The following is a 19,933-nucleotide window of genomic DNA, read 5'->3' as shown; positions in this document are numbered from 1 at the left end:
TAAAAAATATTAAATATAAATGTTCAACGGATGGTCCCTAAATGAATAAATATACTGAACAAAAACAAACCTACGACAATATTAAAAAATCTGACTATAAATGGGCCAAATAATTTTTTCATCAGTTCTTACTTTGGCTACAGATTTAAGCATACAACCAGAAAAGATTTGTGTGAATTACAAAAACTAGTCTATAATATCTAAAATGTTTTAAGCTATCAATAAGAGGAAAATATCCCATTCATTTATTTTATAAAATGCAAATTGAACTGAAAATGTGAGATATATAGATATATATATATATATATATAGTAGGTAGTAATTACAGAAAAAGAAGAGATATGTAGTAAGTAGTGCAATTCTTCAGAGCATTTTATATATACATATAAACATATATGTTTAGATAAGAATACACAAACTATTGTAACAGACTGTTGTTATTTGTTATGTGTTTATACACACAAACAGAAATATGACTGTGTATGTGTATTTATGTGAACATATTTTGTAGAGAACAATTATGTAATATATTGAACCTAAGTTTTAAAATCTAATATTTTTCAGACAATGCCACATGATTAGTGCTTTATATTATGTATATCCATATGTGTGTGTGTATATAATATACAAAGCTGTAAAATTATTCAGAATGATATTATACATATAATATATTATAATATGTCATATATTTCATAACAATATGTAAAATAGTCTTAACAAAATCAAGTATGAACAACAGAAATAATTACCTTAATTCTACATAAACAAATGAAACAATATAAGAACAATGTATGGTCTTACCTCAGATGGCCTCCTTCTACCACTATGTCACATTATATGTGTGAATACTGTCATTTTCACACATACACACGCACACACAGTTAGTGTGTACGTGTACATAGATATAAATCAACTTTGTAGAATGTCTTGCTAGTCAAGACATAAATGTACCTGAAGAATGTGTTCTATTTTGATTTGACGCAACTGTGTACCTGGAATAAACTGATACTATCTAGTTTGAATGTGGATAAAATGTTACACACATTAACAGTTAAATCCCTCATTGACTACAATTGAAAGTTGGAATCTTAGATCCACCAACTGTTGGTTGAGGGAAAGAAGCAGTTAAGCCAAAGAACAATTCTAGCTCTATTGCAGGGAGCCAACTTATATGGGCCTGTGGGGCTCAAACCCACCCAATAATTTGCCTGTTTTTGTATTTGATTTTAGAAATAAAGTCCCCATGCTCAGTGGCGTGCCCAAGGGGGGGTTGGTGGGGGTTATAACCCCCCCCCCTTTGGCCCAGTATTCCTAAAAAAAAAAGAACGTCAAATGTAGGAAAAGCTGGCAAAATAGGGATGACTACCAAAAATAGTGTACATAACCCCTCCCTTTCGAAAATCCTGGGCACGCCACTGCCCATGCTAAAGAAAACAGAAGGTTTCATCATTATACACACAAAGAATTCTGACAACTTAAGTACTGAATACATGTTATCAAAATGTTTCATAAAATTTTTATTACATTTCCAATATGATACTTTTCAGTGTTCTATATTATTTATACCATCCGTGGTCACATTGTTATTAGTAAGTAAAAAAAAAAGGTAAAGTGTTCCCCTGTGAATAGCACCACGCCATGAAGGCGTATAGGGGGTGTGGGGGTAACGCCCCACACTTTCTTGATCCGGTCGTGAGTGGGGGTGATGTGATCAGCATCATGCCCCTGACCGCCTTTACCCCCCAGGGTTTCCCCCAGGTACCCATGTTATTCGATGCTGGGTAGGCGCCGGGGCCGCTTCCACCGTTAGAAAAGTTCCCGGATTTGAACCGGCCAGGGATCGAACCCGGGACCTTGAGCATGGTAGTCAGGCACGTTACCGACTGAGCCACCGCGGCCACTTGTTATTAGTAAGTAAGCGAAGATAAGGGCTTATAACCAGGATGAGGATCAACATGACTAAAAACTCTCAAAATAGGGAAACTAAAGAGCACCGAAAAATCCAAAATAGGCAACAAAAATTATATTGACAATTTTTTTGTCATTTTGCCACATTGGGCAGTCAAAAATCAGTAATATGCGAAATAGGAACTTATGACTAAAAAGGCAAAACAGTCACTATAAAATTCATGTATTTACCTCAGCAATGGCCTGAAATGGATTTTAAACATAAAAGTCTACATTTTCTGGTCAAAGAACACAAAAGGCATTTTAAGGCAAATCCCCAGCCTATTTATGATGTGTATTATTGCATAAAATCATAAAAAAAATCTCAGAGTTCGGCTCACCCAATATTTTTCAAAAGTTGGTGCCACTGAAATTGTACACAGCCGTTGAATTCACAGGCACAGCTGTTGAGTGCACAGATATCAATAGTGTGCTTTTAGCTGGTCCCTCAGATTTTTTTGTGGTTGGCGTGTCTTATCTTGGTGATATATTTTCTCAGTTCTTTTGAAATGCGTAACTAATTGGTTTCATCAAGACTGACAAGAGAGAAGTTGTTTCTGGTCCACTTGTAAGCAAATTAATACATAAAAACCCTGCTTCAAGGTTTCCTTGGAGTTTATGAAGGAATAAAATACATCTAAGATAAGATTTCTCATTGTTTTTATATCAATATGTGGACATGTGAAATTAAAACCAATACTGTGAATAAAAAAAAATTGTATTCGGGTTTCTTGCCTTTAGGTATGTGTAAGTGAATTTTGTATTGCAGTTCAGTGAAAATTTAAGCCTCAATATATTTAGACTGAATATTTCATCAACAATTAAGCAGAAGATTTGTCTTCACACACAAATAAACCTTTGTATACCTAATTTATCAATAAGAAATGATCTAAAAGAAAATGATTGATTGATTTGGTGTTTTAAGTCCACTTTATGCGAAGTAAGTATAATTGGGACTGGACCTACAGTTTAAAGTGGGATCTGAACCACTATGTTCTACCACGGGGTACTGAACCCGGGACCCTCTGATTACAAGGTGATGATGCTACCACTGTGCCATCGGGGAGGCTAAAAAAGAATGAGCTGATACTGATGCCGATGTATTGGTATTGGTGGCCGATACCAGTGGTATCGGTATCGGAAATTATCGGTTGGAATTCATTCTACCAATACTTTTGTGGCATATTGGTCTTTTATGGGGTCCGCAAAGATGCCTCATGACACTTTCGCGGAATGTAATTATCCTGGAAATTATGTAAAATTCTAACTTCTTTTCATTTTGCACAAAAAACTATATTTTGTAATTGCATAACATCTATTTTCATATTTTGATCTAATTCTTGAATATTCTAATGCAAATTTCTTGGTATTTTGAATGCATGCAATTGCAGATGAATATTTACATACTAATATTGATCAATTTGAACAAATTTTTAATTATTGCAATTTTCAAGTATCGGTATCAGTGGGAATCGGTGAGAGTATCGTTATCGGTTCAAATTGGTATCGTATCAGCCCTATGTATATATGCAATGTTAGAGAGAACAAAAGTATTAAAACCAAATAGAGGAAATGTCATGTAAACATGGAATTATCAATGCATTAAAGAAAATAAGGCATATTAAAAGTTTTTTTTTTTAAAAGGGTTTAGTCACATTATATTTTTGCCTCTTTCAGGAAGTTGCAAGTACTGAATTAATTATTACAATTTTTGTAATTCATCTATTTTAGCTACCAATTCTCAATTACTTCTTAAACAGCATTTCCAGGACTACAACAGATATCATCCACATATTACTGTACATAACGCAATGGACTATATTAATGTGGCGTCACATTGAGATCAAACAAACCCGTCACGTGTTGCTCTGGCATCCAATCTAGGAACCGCAACCAATAGGAGCCATCGATGAGGTAACGTGAGGCTGCTGTGTTCCCAGCAGATATCACAACAGGGACGGAACGTGCGAGAGAGAATGGGGCTACATGGACAGGGGCAAAGTGACTGCAGTGTTTGAGTTTCGCCCATTTCTACCTTGTATCTTAGCTTCTCGAGACAGCCAGCACCTGTCTTTCATGCTCACAAGTGGATAATTGTTTATTGTCAGGTCCGTATTCAATCCAAGTTGCATATTGTTTCATTTCAATACGGAACTTCAACCCTATTTAAACTGATTCGGAAAAAAAGGTTCTCGGAACGTATTTAAATTGATCCTGGAATAAAGGTTCCTGGACTGCATTTAAATTCATTCAGAAAAAACGGTTCCTGGACCGTATTTAAAATGATCGGGAAAAAAGGTTCCTGGACCAAATTGAAATACTTTAAAGATAAAAAGGTTCTTTACGGTCCAGAACCCATTTACGCTTTCTGATTTTCTCTCCTGGACCAGAATTGAGTTTATTTAAAATTCCTGGACGTTTAACAAACCTGCCTTATGCCATATTTTTTCTAACACTGCAATTCCAGTAGAATAAAATGTTCTGTCATGCTCCTGTAACCACCCCTTGAAAGCCTCTATGACATCAGAATCATTATGAAATTTCATACCATGCAGCTCTTTCTTTAGTTTAGGAAAGATGTAGTCCCTCGTGGCCAGATCTGGAGAATAATGTGGATGTCACAAGTTTTTGAAGCCAAAGTGTTAGCTAGCCGCTGTGGTTACACCTGCCATGTTTATGAACATCTGTCAACATTCGAGGCACCCAACAGCAACTTGCCCTTTTTAATCCCAAGTGATCAGTTAAAATGGTATGAATGCTACTGTTACAATGCTACAATGTCAGCAAGTGTCCTAGTGGTGAATCTCCTATCGTGTTGATTAGTTGTTGCATACCATCGATAGTTTCCTGGATAATGGCTGTTGATGGACTTCCGGTACGTTATTCATCTTCACATGACTTATGATCGCAGCTGAATTCCCTACACCACTTAGATACCATGGAATATGAAGGTGCTTTATCCCCCAATGTCTGCACCATATCATTGTGGACTTCTTCAGGTGATAGACCTTTCAACTGTAGATACTTGATGACAGCTTGCAACTCGGAAGACTTCATTTTCCAAAATAGCCTCACCTTCTGTTATGCTTACACCCGTAACACAAAAGGTTTATTTGATACATGCTTGAAATTTGCAACACATACAATGAAAGGATACATGAGTAATACTACAGAATTTGGTTCATCGGACAAAACCAGAAGTGGGTCAGGGCACAAACTTATTGTATGCCTCTTGTATATGTATCATTGTCTGCAAACCTTTTCTTAGGACATCTTGTACATAGATGTACTGGTACAATATGACAGCAAATAACACTTCATTTCTTCAAAACTACAGATGGCAGAGTTTCATTCTTTTTTTGTTCATTTATATACATATGAAAGTGTTACATACTCAAATTACAATGTAATATGTGTATTGTCTGTCTGTAAAAAACTGTTTTCATTTGTTTATTGATTCAAATTTAAAACATGAGCTTTCCCAGTATGTGGATAATGTTTCAAAAAATTGTAAAATGAGAGCTATTTCATGGAGAGAGTTGATGTTTGTTTTATTTTGGATGAAATTGTCATGGGCTTCAATAGGAAATAAAACTTGATATTCCATCTTGATACAGGGACAATTAGGAAAAGAAGGAAAGTGTAACTCACTCAAGAAACTCCTCTTCTGGAAGCACAATAAACCAAAGTGAATAGAAAAATTATAAAATATAGTACCACTTGTATCTACAATTCTGCTTAGTTGAAAATTCTTCCATCGTCTATCGGGGGGAAAAATCTTCAATGCTGCCACCACAACCCCTGCATTTTGGGGGTTGTGAGAGCAGTCAGTATGACACTACCAGAATATATTACAATTTTATATTATAGTCCAATGTTGAATTTTAAATATTCATATCTGAATCAGTCCAGAATGTATTTCTTTATGTTTTTATGGACTAAAATTTGGCAGATTTGGTAACATAACCTTTCAGTAAATGTCAAAGAACATTTGAAACAATACAAAGGAGAACCCCAATTCTACATTTCTGGATTTAACATTTACCGACATCATACTTTCAATCTTCATAGTCCTAATTTAGGAACATATGAAATATTTCCAGTTTTTACTTTTTCAGACATTTCAAGTTTCCTCATCCTGCTCTCTTTAAAAATACAAGGACCAAAAAGCAATTCCTCAGCAATATGTGCACTGTTTGTCACTGGTAGAAACAATAAACCATGTATTCAGATAATGGCTTTATTTCTGCCTCTACACGTGGCATGTCATAGTTCCACAGATTGACGTGGGGTGGCAGCACCGAAATGTCTACAGCCTTAATTAGTAGATTGCTCTAAAACAATGTTTAACAATGAAAATTAAAGTTGCACGTGGAAGAACTACCATTAAGTGTTACAAAGAACTTGCACCAGCTTGTGGTGATGAGGCAGTTCTGTATGTAACAGTGTTTCAGTGGTTTGTCATACCATTTCACCAAGACCACAAAAGTTCCAACAGCGCCCAGCAACATTAAAGTGATGCTGCTTGTTGCCTTCGACTACGAGGTCATTCTCCTTTGTCAAACAGTACCTAAGGGAGTTAGCGTGAACAGTGAGTATTAAATTAACTTTATGGAGAAGCACTTCATCTAGCTATTGTCGGAAATGACCAACACTTCTGGCAAGACATCCAATTGAGCTGCACCACAAGTCAAAGTAAAATGTTACAAATTCAGTGAGGCAGTTGGCAACTGCTCTGCCAGTGTGATTGGGGAGTGATAGAGCACTCCTCTGTAGTCTGGAGATGAGTTCTTGCAACTATGGCTTCTTTCTGAAGCTAAAATATCCTTTACAGGGACGTCACTTCAAGACCATCAATGACATAGTGCAGGCTGTAAGGGGGTCTCTCAGTGCTATACAAAAAAAAAAAAAAAAAATCTGCTGACGGTGTACGAAAATTACCAGTAATTTGCAAACATGTGCTATACTCAGCAGACTGTTACGAAGTAATGCAGTAACTTCATCCCTCACAATAATATAAATAGAAAGTTACAGGGTTGCTATGACTTTTTGATTATGAAATTCCCAGACATTTCCAAGTTTTCCAGTCCAAAAATGAAATTTTTCCAGACACGTTTATCATCATGATTTTTGCTTTTGGACCTTGTGTTTTTCAATTAAATATATAACCCATTAATTATTATGAATATTCACTTTCACAACTTTTTTTTTTTAGCAAATTTCATTCTACACACACAAGAACACTTGAAAATTTGAAGAGTAAAATTTAAAATTACGGTGGGCATCAAATGTATTGGGTGCTATAATCACGTACATCTAGTCTTCAGGCTAAGGTAACAGAGGTACATTATTTCACCACAACACATCTCCACAAAAACAACAGAAAAAGTTCATAATCCGTACACAATTATTCATTTTCTGATGGATTTATAGTGTCGTAGAAAATGCTGCTTTTTTGCTTACATTTATAAGTGCACAGCATCTTGAGAAATTTTTGTTGCATATACAAATTTTCTATACGAAATGCCAACAAGACTAAGATCTATAAAATAATAGACAATAACCTCATCTTCACCAACCTTTTCGATAACTATGATCATATTGTCAATGCACTTTAGTTATCAATCAGATATCTGGATTGCAAGTTTTACTTTGATATTCTTTCTAAAATTAGTGAATTATAAAAGTGAAAATTTATTACAGAAATTCGAAGGAACCATAATTTTGCACAAGACAGAATCATAGGAATGAAAGAAAAAAGTTTCTAAACTGAATCCTTTTTGGGAGTGGAATCACAAGAACCGAATCCAAAAGTGGAAGTGAACTGCTTGTTCATTTTGCAACTTTTTCCCTTGGAAACTCCAAAATGCACTTAAATTTCAGACGATCTGCAAAATTCCCTGACAAGCCAAATTCCCAGGCATTTCCCTGTTTTCAGTTGCCAAGCAACCCTGAAGTTATGAGCACGTAATCACTTATTTTTTTTAAATGATCCTTGTATAACATCGAGGTTCCACTGTATTAGGAAAGGGTACGAAACTGCAGATCACATGACAACTCAAGCACAAATAAAAAAGTAAAGGTAAAGTGTTCCCCTGTGCTTAGCACCATGCCATGTAGGCGTATAGGGGGTGTGGGGGTAACGCCCCACACTTTCTTCATCCGGTCGTGAGTGGGGGTGATGTGATCAGCACCACGCCCCTGACCACCTTTACCCCTCAGGGTTTCGCCCAGGTACCCATGTTATTCGACGCTGGGTGGGCGCCGGGGCCGCTTCCAACGTTAGAAAAGTTCCCGGATTTGAACCGGCCGGGGATTGAACCCGGGACCTTTAGCATGGTAGTTAGACGCGTTACCGACTGAGCCACCGCGGCCACTTTCTATATAAGCACAAATAAAAATTATATGGAAATATACATATCAATAAATTATTCACTACATACATAATCATTGAAACAATAGGATACACAATGTAAAAACATTTAAGAACAAGTGAATTTTCAACTTTACAATTTTTCTATGCAGTTCTTTGTCTTTATTCAATATTTTGTAACACAGAATTCTTGCTGAATCTACACACAGATAGCTTATATGAAAAAGTCTGCATACATAATGTTTATCAAAATTATGGGACCACATAAAAATATTAAAGTTGCTGTAAATTTATTTATTTAAAGATAGATCTAACAATTTTGTAACTTTATTAGTAAATACTTGAATTTGAAAACAATGTCTCATTGTAATATGTGTGTGTGTGTGTGTGTGTGTATAGGAAACAGAATATAAAGATGTATGTATGTTTAATGGATGTTGTTACACAGATTTATGACAGTGACAATGTTTATTGTATCAACCGCATGTGGCTCTAAATCTCAGACTGATATAACCAGAATGCTATTTTGTTACTTCATTTTGAAGTACTAGCAGAAACAAAAGTGAACCTAAATTCACATCATTTCTTTTCAAAATGACTTCTGGTCCATTTTCTACAGAAATATATAGCAGAATGGTTTATCTTAGTTGAGCTGAAATACAGCAATTATTTATCTTTTCAGAGTTAATGATAATGAAAATATAATTGTAAATGTACGAGTAATTGTTATTAAAATTGTATAGGATGTTAGAGAACAATTTGACATTTTATTTGTCACATTATGTATTAATAATTTCAGAATACTCCTGTACCTAATGTTTCTTTTTATATGTAAAATTGTAGAATTTAAATTATAACATTTGCTCTGCATAATTAACATTTTCCATCACATTTTTTTTTTATCTTTTAGCAAATTAAACAGTTACTTAATCAAAGAATGGGACCAAATTAATTGCTTCTTCCTTTTCAATGTTTATTTAGAAATGTGTTGCAAAATAACTGGTTTGTGAAACTCTTGTTCACTGTGACATATGCAATGTATTAATTAACAGTATGATCCTCTTGTCAAAAAGTTTGTTAATTCAACTTTTACTGTACTGATGAAAATAAATTGATATTTAAATCGGGTTTTCATGTTTCAAGAAAATGATAAGCTCAATGAAAATTTAAGTGCAAAACACACACTTACCTCATCCATGCATCTGTTTATTTGGTATTCCATTAATATACGAGGGTCACTATTTATATTTTTAGCCTAACAATGAAAAAACAGGAATTTGGCATTGAAAACTGCTTTATTGTTTTTCGAAGTATTCTCCTTTATGGTCAATACACTTTTGCATTCGTTCGAACCATTTGTCAAAGCAATTTTTCCAATCTTCTTGAGACACCTCCATAATATGGTTTTTGAACGCATCAACGGCATCTTTTGCCGACGAAAATCGTTGTCCACGCAATTTATTCTTGACATTCGGGAACAAGAAGAAGTCATTGGGTGTCAAATCAGGACTGTATGGCAGATGACCCATCAATTCGATTTTTTGACTGTTCATAAAGTCGGTTGTTAGACTAGATGTGTGACAGCTGGCATTGTCTTGATGAAGAATGATCCGACGGCGTTTGTTTGTTTTCCGTATTTGACCGAAGACCTCTGGCAAACAAATTGTTGTGTACCCTTCAGAGTTGACCGTTCTACGTTCCTCTAAAGGCACAGTTGCCACATGACCAGTTTTCCAGAAAAAACAGGCGACCATTTGTTTCGATGTGCTTCGAGCGCGAACAACTTTTGATGGATTGGGTTCATCTTGAAACACCCATACAGTCGACTGCTGCTTACGTTCCGGCTCATATGCATATATCCATGATTCGTCACCTGTTACAATATACGTCTTTTGAAGCACCACGATTGTATTTATTGAGCATTTGTTTGCACCAATTGACGCGAGCGTCTTTTTGAGTTTTTGTCAAATTGTGTGGGATCCAACGAGAACATACCTTTCTCACAGCTAAATGATCATGTAATATTTTATATATGCTGGTGGAACTAATGCCTATGGTTGCCTCAATCTCACAGTATGTCACATGACGATCTTGCAGTATTAGGTTTTGCACAGCATCAATGTTTTCTTGAACAATAACTGATTTTGGACGACCTTCGCGAATCTCGTCGGTGAGCGAATGGCGGCCACGATTAAATTAGTTATACCAGCGTTTCACAGTGGCAAAGGATGGGGCTTCATCGCCAAATGTGGAAGTAAGTTGATCGATGCACTCTTGTCTTGATAATCCACGTCGAAAATCGTAAAAAACCATCGCACGAAAATGTTCACGAGTTAATTCCATTTTATTGTTGTCGCGCAATCTCCAAGGCAACATAAACAACACAAATGAAGCTATTGACAAAACATTTGAAGTACGTTATGGTCAATAATGCCAGACGATTCCATGCAAACGTCAAATCGCGCCCAACTTCAATCAGTGTTGCCAAGGCTCAAAATATAAATAGTAACCCTCGTAAGTGGCCTCTCCCACCATTCACATTGAAAATTATTGTTTTCACTGTTAGTGAACTTCCAGTATGCAAGTTTTCCCAATACTCATACCAGCATATTTCTCTGCTCGGATAATCTGCTTTTGTCAGGTTATAGTTTGCTGTAATAATGCAATTCATGCAGGAGCACAAAAGAAACATAAGTTATTCAGCTCTAAGCATATGCATAAGGATGTTGCACTGATTTTCAGTCGCTGTCAGAGACACTGCGTTTGCCACAGTACCCTATAGTGCATGCCAGCAGAGAGACAGACAGTTAGCTACAAGCTGTCAGAGATGATGGATATCTGCGATCATCATGTCTCCGGAAATTAATCCTTTTTGGGAGGGCTATATCATAACTCTTTCCGACGTAGGATATAGCAAAATTTAAAAAAAAAGAAAAAGATCAAAGGTTTCACAGTGTCTGATACATGCAGCAATCCATCATAACAAGAATTCACCCTCCAACGACACAACTCCTGGTAAAAAGCCGCAGAAGAAACAACCAGCTCCTCAATGCAGTCAAGACGTCTTTTCTAAAGTATGGCATTATGTGACCAAAGAGAATCCACCAATGTAACGCACAATAGCGACATGTGTCCGACAGTCACCAGCAAATGTTAATCAGATCATGCCCTAACACCAGCGCACATTGCTTAAAGGAGAGTGGCATGCAAACATCTGAATGAGCGCTACCTAGCAGGTGCCAAATGGTGTTATGTCATCACCGTAGATGAGGTGTGGGTCTATTTGACCGGGTCCAAGCAGGTATGTGCAATTTACTACCGCCCTATCGATGGAAAGGATCACAAAAAGAGGATTCACACATGCAAGGAAAGTTTTCCAAAAGAGTTGATGGTAGTGGCAGAGTTCTGTTCCAAAGGGAACCCTCCTACTCACCGGATGTAATCTAATGTGAAGGTTAATGCTGCATACTACATAAGCATGTGTTAGACCCCATATGTTGCCAGCATGCCCCTGCTTTGTATTGTAATGAGATGGCCAAAGTTCACATCCAACAAGATAAGGTCAGCAGCCATGCTGCCTAAACAACGGTGGCCTACATGGATAGTATGGGACAGGATACAGGTATTAAGGCTATTCCATTTAGAGACAAACCTGTTAAATTGCCAGATGCATTGCTCATGGACTTCTGAAACTTTGGACTACTAAAACAGAACATCCTAAAACATCAAGCAACGAGATTTGACAGACTTGCAAGGAAGAATGGGCTGTATCAGGATGTGCTGAATAGAAGACTCCTTCAATGGAAGCTCCGATGTCATGCAATAGTTCATCCAACAGGGCCATTACATTGAACATAATCGGTGGTAGAACAGAGGTTTTACAGCCTAGGACAGTTGAGTAAATATCACTACCACAAGGGTGAAACAACATTCTGTGGAGTAAGATAAGAAAAAATGTAGAAGGTTTTGCTGAAAACAAGGAATGTTGATCTGATGCTTTCATTCCTATATGGTGATAACCTCTCAGGGTGGTTACAGCCAAGCAGAAATGAAATTATCTGACTTTTCCAGGTTTTCGAGGACAAATTTTGCATTTTTTCCTTGACAATTTTAAACTAAATCCACATATTTGTACAAACAACGGCAAAGGTAATAGTAGACCTCACGCCGAAGTGGGTTAGAAACCCTGCGTGCTTTAGGGCAGCTTTGATAAGGCAACTGAATTGTCTCGAGCTGAACCAGGAAGTGAGCGATCTTTAATCCTCAAGGCCATTCTGCAAAACGAATGCCAGAAGAGGTTTGCGTGTGGATTTGCTGGGTGATGATAAGTGTGTATGTTCTTCTTTTATGTTTTTGTTATTTTATGTTGCTTTGCTACCTCTGGAATTTGAATGACGAATGGAGTGATTTGATGAACTGAAAACCAACCCTGTGGCAAATTGGTTAGCGTAACATGCTTCAAAGTCGAATAGCTGGGTTTAGAACCTGGTCTTCATCCCACCTTCCCCTATCACATCTTTAATCTATATCATCGCAATTAACGGAGACTGGTAGAACAATGGCGTGAAATAAAAAAAATCTAACCTTCAGTGTCGGCTTCTGAGCTTGAAGCATTGTTATTTCGTCAATCAATAGCAACGATAGACCGTGAGAGTGAAATGAAATAATTCTTATTTTCTAATGAATAGTAACAAGAGAAGAGCGATAGGTATTCCTCGTATTTTCGCAAAAAACTAATTTCTAGTCTATGGTGATAATGAACTTTATTTAGTGTCCCAAATATGTTTAAAATGAATTTATGTTAATCGATGCAGATGTAACCCAATACGGAGGGCCTTCACGATGACGTAATGATAACGTCAAGCCTTGCAATCAAGGGGCCCTGGGATCTATACCTGGTGGAGACAATGAAGACTTGGATCCCACTTTATACTGTAGGCCCAGTTCCGATTAGCCTATCTGTGCATAAAATGACTTGAAAGAAAAACTCAAACTAATTAAGAACTTACTGTAAAATGCTGCCTTTATCAAGAATGGTAACAACGAAAATTATTTCGAAAAGCAACAACACGCAAAGCACTTCATATCCCCACTGGCTTACAACATGATTCTATTCGTCACATAAGAATTATTATTTTAGAGTTCAAACTCTTACATTTGCAGAAATTTGCAGCCTTGAAATTCATTGTTTCTCTCAATGATTAAGTACTTTCTTTGCTTTGCATTGCTCTGGCTTGCTCAGTCGCTATCTTTGTGTGAGCTTAGATTAAATGTGTATCGTCAATCCTTCACACAACTTCGCTATATGCTACAGGTTTGACATCTTAACAGAACTTCTATCGAACATCGCTCATGAAATATATCTAACAATCAGCTCTTAATTCACCTTTTAATTTTCACATTTATTTTTATTTTTGTTATTTAGCCTCGCTTTTCTGCCACTTTTGTGCAATCGCGACGATGAAGATGAGTGAACATATAATGAAAAGAACATTAAAAAATGACACCAATTACCAGGCGGGTATTCGAACCTGGAACCCCTGACGTAAAAGCGTCTAGTGCTACCACTCAGTCAATTTTCACATAGAAACTTACACGTACACACCTCTTCCTTACATATGTATTTTGTTTTACCTGCTGCACTTCTCTTATGCTGAATCCTAATCCCTCATTTCAGGTTTATTTCAGGTTTATCTCATGTTTATAGATATTGCCTTGTAGTGAATGATACTTAATCCTATTAAGCCCTCGTGAATCTTATTCCAAAGAAAACCCTGTTAGAGGATTACGTGTGAAGTGTTATTCATAATATATAATAAAGTATGCTTTGGTCAGCATTTTTAGTGTATTTAATGAAAATTGCATTTTCATTTCATGTTGAGGCACATTTTCGTCACCCAGATTTTGCATTTAAAAAATGTAGGTCAAGTATATATTAGTCATTGTAAATTCGAGTCAATTGCGAGATTATCTATTAGGATAAAATTTGGACATAATGAATGTAAGTAGAGAAAATGCAACTTGTATATCAAAATTGCCATGTCCAAATGATCTCCGAAAGTAGTGTTTAGAACGTGCCGGCCGAGTGGTTACACATCGCACTACGATGCCAGGGGTCCCGGGTTCGAATCCTGGCCTGGGCATGAATGTTTGTGAGTGTCCATTCATCAACTTCATCGTATCATCAATCATTCATCCTCATCTTAGCAAATTAGCCAAAAGTGGCACAAGAAGCGAAGTAAAATAAAGCAATTCAATCAATCAATTCAAGTATAGTCCATGATTGTATCTGGTATATGACGAGATGTGTCCCTCCTCTGAAACAATACGTGGCTTGTACCCACCGAACGAAGTGTGGATTAATGTCACTTAGCCAGTTCATGGCCGGGAATTATTGACGGTCTTCCCCAACCTATCCGCTCTAGATTCCGGGTTCGAGTCCTTGTCTGGCAATTTCTTTTTTAAGTGTCCCTTCATCAATTTAATATGATTACCATCAATCTTCATAGTTGCGATTAATTATAAAAGTAACATAAAAGCAAAGCAAAATAAGATCAAATAAAAATAATTGTAAAATGACTACAATATCAGAACTACATTTGAAAAATAAAATGCTAGTAAAATATTCATCTTCAAACAGGCGTTTGGGGAGAACTGTGTAGACAGACAGCACGCTCCCGAAATTTGCCAATCCACGTGTAGCATGACCTTCGATACTGGAGCTGTGCTTTTCAGGAAAGTTTGCTCGACGCTCCTCAAGTGCCTTCTCAAGAATGCCTCGGTGTTCGCAGCATTGCCAACTTATTTTCCGTTGGGAAAATCTTTTTCCTCCTATTTAATTTGCCGTTGGCTGTACCAGGTGGTTATAAATAAAGTGACGGTGTTCAGAGTGGTACAGCACGGGCTGTAATGAGAGTAGCAGTCTGAAACTTCGTAGATATGCTAATGAAGCAATGCGCTAGTGAATTATGCAAAAAAAAAAAAAAAAAGTTCCAATTCTCGCCACTAGGGTAAAAAATGGTACTGTAAGCAGTCAAAACTTGGTACAGTTACAGGAAAAACACTATAAATCACAGAAAACAATACTCTTTGTAATAAAATATCGCTAAAATTTCACTATTCGAATTACATGAACATTACTAAAGGAAAAAGCAACAAGCGTCACCAACAACAACCAGGGAGCTCACACAATGGTTAGGCAATGTCACCAACTTTGACGTCAGAGTTACGGAAAATTCCACGTTTTGACTGCTTACAGCACCATTTTTTACCCTGGTGGCGAGAATTGGAACTTTTTTTTTTTTTTTTTTTGCATAATTCGCGAGCGCATTGCTTCATTAGCATATCTAGGAAGTTTCAGACTGCTACTCTCATTACAGCCCGTGCTGTACCACTCTGAACACCGTCACTTTATTTATAACCACCTGGTACATGCAAATAATACACTCATGCAGCTTCCATGTGTGGATTGTTTTTGTATATTAGCTTACAAGAAATTGACATCCTTTCTCTATGATTTATATTCAAACTAGCCATTACCAAATTTGGAAAATTATTGCAATTCAGAATATATGGAGGGGCTTTTAGAGGAACTTTTTCACATGGAAACGGGTTTAAATAAAGTATTTGCTTATTTTCTAGAGTTACGACTAAATGAGATTAGACGGAATTAGTTGTTTTTAAGGAAGAAATTTTGTTATGTAGCATTCATCTTTCCTGTATAAAGCAAACAAAAATGTAACCCTTGAAAACATGAGCGAGATATTGCCATGGTGAATTCGTGCCTTGTTTGATGTACACATGGCAACACACAGTGTTTGCTTGGCACCCAAAACCCTAAAATCCCTTAGGGAAAATTAACACTGAAGAGACATGAGACACACGTCACTTATAAGTGAACCCTCAGTAATCAAAGCAACCTTTCGAACAGAAGAGACACAGCAAGATGCATGTGTCGCCTGTCTCTCGGACTGTGCAGTTTTCTCAATACCGTGCATCGTGTCGCCTCAGTTTGTTGTTAATAAAGTATTGATATGTACAATGTTTTAAGATTTAAACACAACGTTCTATTCACTTTATTAAAGTTTTTTGATGCAGTTATTGGTTGTAATTTGCCTTCAACATCGTGTAAATGGGTAGTATTTTCCCCAATTACGAAGTGACTGCTTTTATTTGAAAAAGCCAGCATATGGAGGCACTTTAGTCCAAAATAGATCAGTCAACATAATAAAGTACTCTAGCAAATGACAGGCTGCGACCCGATACCGTGCCCTTGTATCAACCATACTGAGCTCAGAAATGTTCTGCTGAAAGTGGTTGACAACTATCATAATCCCAAAATTATATTTGAGTTGTGAGTTTTAGTTTTTTAAGTCCATTTTATGCACAAATATACTTATCAGTACTAGACCTACAGTGGAATGCACGCCACTATGTGCCCCACAGGTTATTGAACCCAGGATCACTTAATTACAATTATCATTAATATTATTATATTTATCAACAATCCTTCACACGTAATCAAATTATTATTACTTTTTATGATTATGCTAGAATTTATTTATCAATATTTTATTTCATAGGTACATGTTAATTCATGCATAAAATCATAAATACTGTAAAGATTTACGAGGAAAATTCTTGGGCTAAGAGCACTGACATAAAAAAAAATACTGGGACATGGTTTCAAGAAGATTGATTGATTTGCTTTATTTTACTTCGCTTTTTGTGCCATGTTTGGCTAATTTTCGAAGATGGGGATGAGTGATGATTTGATGAAATTGATGAATGGACACTCAAAAACAACCATGCATCGTAGCATGCTGTGCTAACCACTACGCCACGGAGGCCTGCTCACAAAGGTTGAGAACCATTTCTCTACTGTTTAGGCATTCGCTTTATTCAGGCTGAAAGCCTAGCGTATACAGTTTGAGGTCAGTGCATATTATTTCTCAGTTTTCTTATGCAGAACATGCCTCTCCCGAGTTTCAATAACTTGCACAAATGCACTTGCACAATGCAATTTAGATGTAACAATGTCTCTTATGTTTTTTGGAGTGACTAATAAACTGATGAATGCAATTATACCAGTACCAGCAAAGAGACAAGTGCCGCGTGCATCTTTTCTCTTCAGTGTGAAACTCTCATGTAGCGTCTCACTTCGGTGTGAATTCTCCCTTAAACTCAGGGTTGGCAAAATTTTGTGTATTTTTGAAAGAAACAAATAAAACCTTTTCTTTTTTTGTATTAAACAAATAAAATGTTCAAAATGTAATGTCAAAAGACTTATTTTCCAAGAATAATTTTTAATAAGGATTATATTAATCATCCAAGGAAAGACTGTATTTCTAGTTATAAAGTAAACATTTGAGTAATTTCTTAAAATATCTATATATGTTAGTTTTAAATCTCGCATGTAGGCTGTTCGAGAATAATCAACTAATCCACAGTTGCCAAGTCCCACTTAGTCCATGTGATAACTATACTCTGTTCTTCGAAATACAACATTTTATCTTTAATGCAACAAAACATGTACACAACAACCATGCGCAGTATGTTAAGTGTGAAACAAAACTGTTTCATCCTTTATACTATTTATTTATTAAAATGTTTTGAATGCTTGTAAAAAAAATGCTCTTAAGCGGACGCCGGGAGAGATTTACCGAAAGTTGTGTGAGGTGTAAGAACTGGACATCATAAGTACAACTGATCGGAAGCACGTTCTCTTTCACCATTTGAAGTGGGAGGTCCGACCTCACGAGGACCGACTTTTATCTCTTTCTTCAGCTGAAGAGGTTTCTAGCAATACATATGTTTTGACAGATATGCTATTGTACACTCTTTGGAGGCAGGCACATGATACGGGCATACAAACTTCAGTGCCACTCTACAACAAATACGTATCTCAACAACAGTGGCGGACCTGTGGAAAAGTAGGTTAGGAGTCACTGTAACTAATCCAATAAATGTCAGTTACTGCCAATGTTCTTGTTTTAATTTATGGCTAATCCGAACTTACTTTCTGGACACTCCTGATAAAAAGCTCAAGCCTAATAAATTCAATAAAATCATAAACAAAAAGTGAAAATTCAGTATAGCTGCCAGAGGAATATCGATTACTGAGGAAAGTTATATGTTTTGTGATATGTTTTTAGGATTGAATAATTTAAGCAGGTATTAGTATATTAAAATATTTACCCATTTATTATTACCTTATTTCACAACATTGGACATTAATTTCCCTCAATGGTAGATTAATCATCTCCTCTCCTGATGTTAACAGGATGGCGAAGAGGAGGTGACTTGCAATGTGAGTGTAGAAGAAAACTGAAGATGTCAAATTTCTATAAGAGTCCAGGTGCATATGTCAATATTTCTATAGTTCGTGGGTTTTTGAATGAAGGGAATATATGACTACCTGTAATATGTTGCAAGTGTGGTACACAATCATATACTACCAGGTGTTTTACCCGCAATTGTGGAAGAAGGCCTCAGTGAAGTCATAAATCCAAGATGGCTACCGATTCATGCACTAACTAAGCAAATCCATCATAACTCTTTTAATAGTGGTTTTGGAAATTTTTATTATAGATACATGTTTTCTTCAGGATTTAAAAAGGTACAAAATTAATTCTTAAAGAGTTTTTTCCATATCTCGCACTGTAATGGAGATATATCCAGTGAAACTATTTCGTGCCCTTTTCTGCAAGGATTCTATGCATATTTTACACTTTACTTGACATTCTGGCATACAAAGGGAAAACATTACTGCCTGTGATATTTTGTTGATGCCTACTATTGTGGCAGTATTGCCTGTGTGACATCATACATCCAAGATGGCTGCCTCTGCACACATTAACAAACAAGGGTAGAAGGTTGGTGTCTTCTTTTGCAGCACGTCCAATCCAGCGATGGTGAAGAACACGATTAAGAACCTCTCTCACATTCCTGTGAAAATGGGGCGGAGCACCGTCAAGTTGCAAAATGTAATCATCGTAATTGGTGTTAAGCTGGGGTAACAACCAGGTTTCCAACATGTCTAGAAATGATTCACCGGTGACTGTTGCTTCTTCGAAGAAAAATGGGCCGTGCACTTGCTCCCGGGAAACCGCACAGAAAACGTTCACTTTTGGAGAGTCAAGCTGATGCTCTATCTGGGTATGTGGTTTCTCGCTTCCCCAGATACGGACATTGTGTTTGTTCACCTTCCCACTTACATGGAAAGTGGCCCCATCACTGAAGATGAGTCTTTCTACAAAACCATCTTCTTCTTCCATTTCCAACTGCATCTCTTCACAGAATTCACGTCTTTTAACTTTGTCTGTTGGTTTAAGGGCCTGCACTATTCGCAGTTTGTACGGTTTAAAACATAGTCGCTTACGCAACACCTTCCACACCGTATTCTTTGCCAAGTACAATTCCCTGCTTGCTTTATTAAGTGACTTCCAAGGACTTCGCTGAAATGCCTGGTGCACTCTTTCAACGTTTTCATCTGACACACAAGGTCGACCAGAACTCTTCCCTTTACACAAGCATCCAGTTTCCACGAAATGTCGGTGCCACCGATTTATGTTATTCTTGTGTGGTGGGTCTTTCCTAAACCGTGCACGAAAC

The sequence above is a fragment of the Lepisma saccharinum genome, chromosome 5, assembly GCF_977018435.1.
Source record: "Lepisma saccharinum chromosome 5, izLepSacc3.1, whole genome shotgun sequence".
In the NCBI taxonomy this organism is placed as follows: domain Eukaryota; kingdom Metazoa; phylum Arthropoda; class Insecta; order Zygentoma; family Lepismatidae; genus Lepisma; species Lepisma saccharinum.
This window is presented reverse-complemented; position numbering follows the sequence as displayed.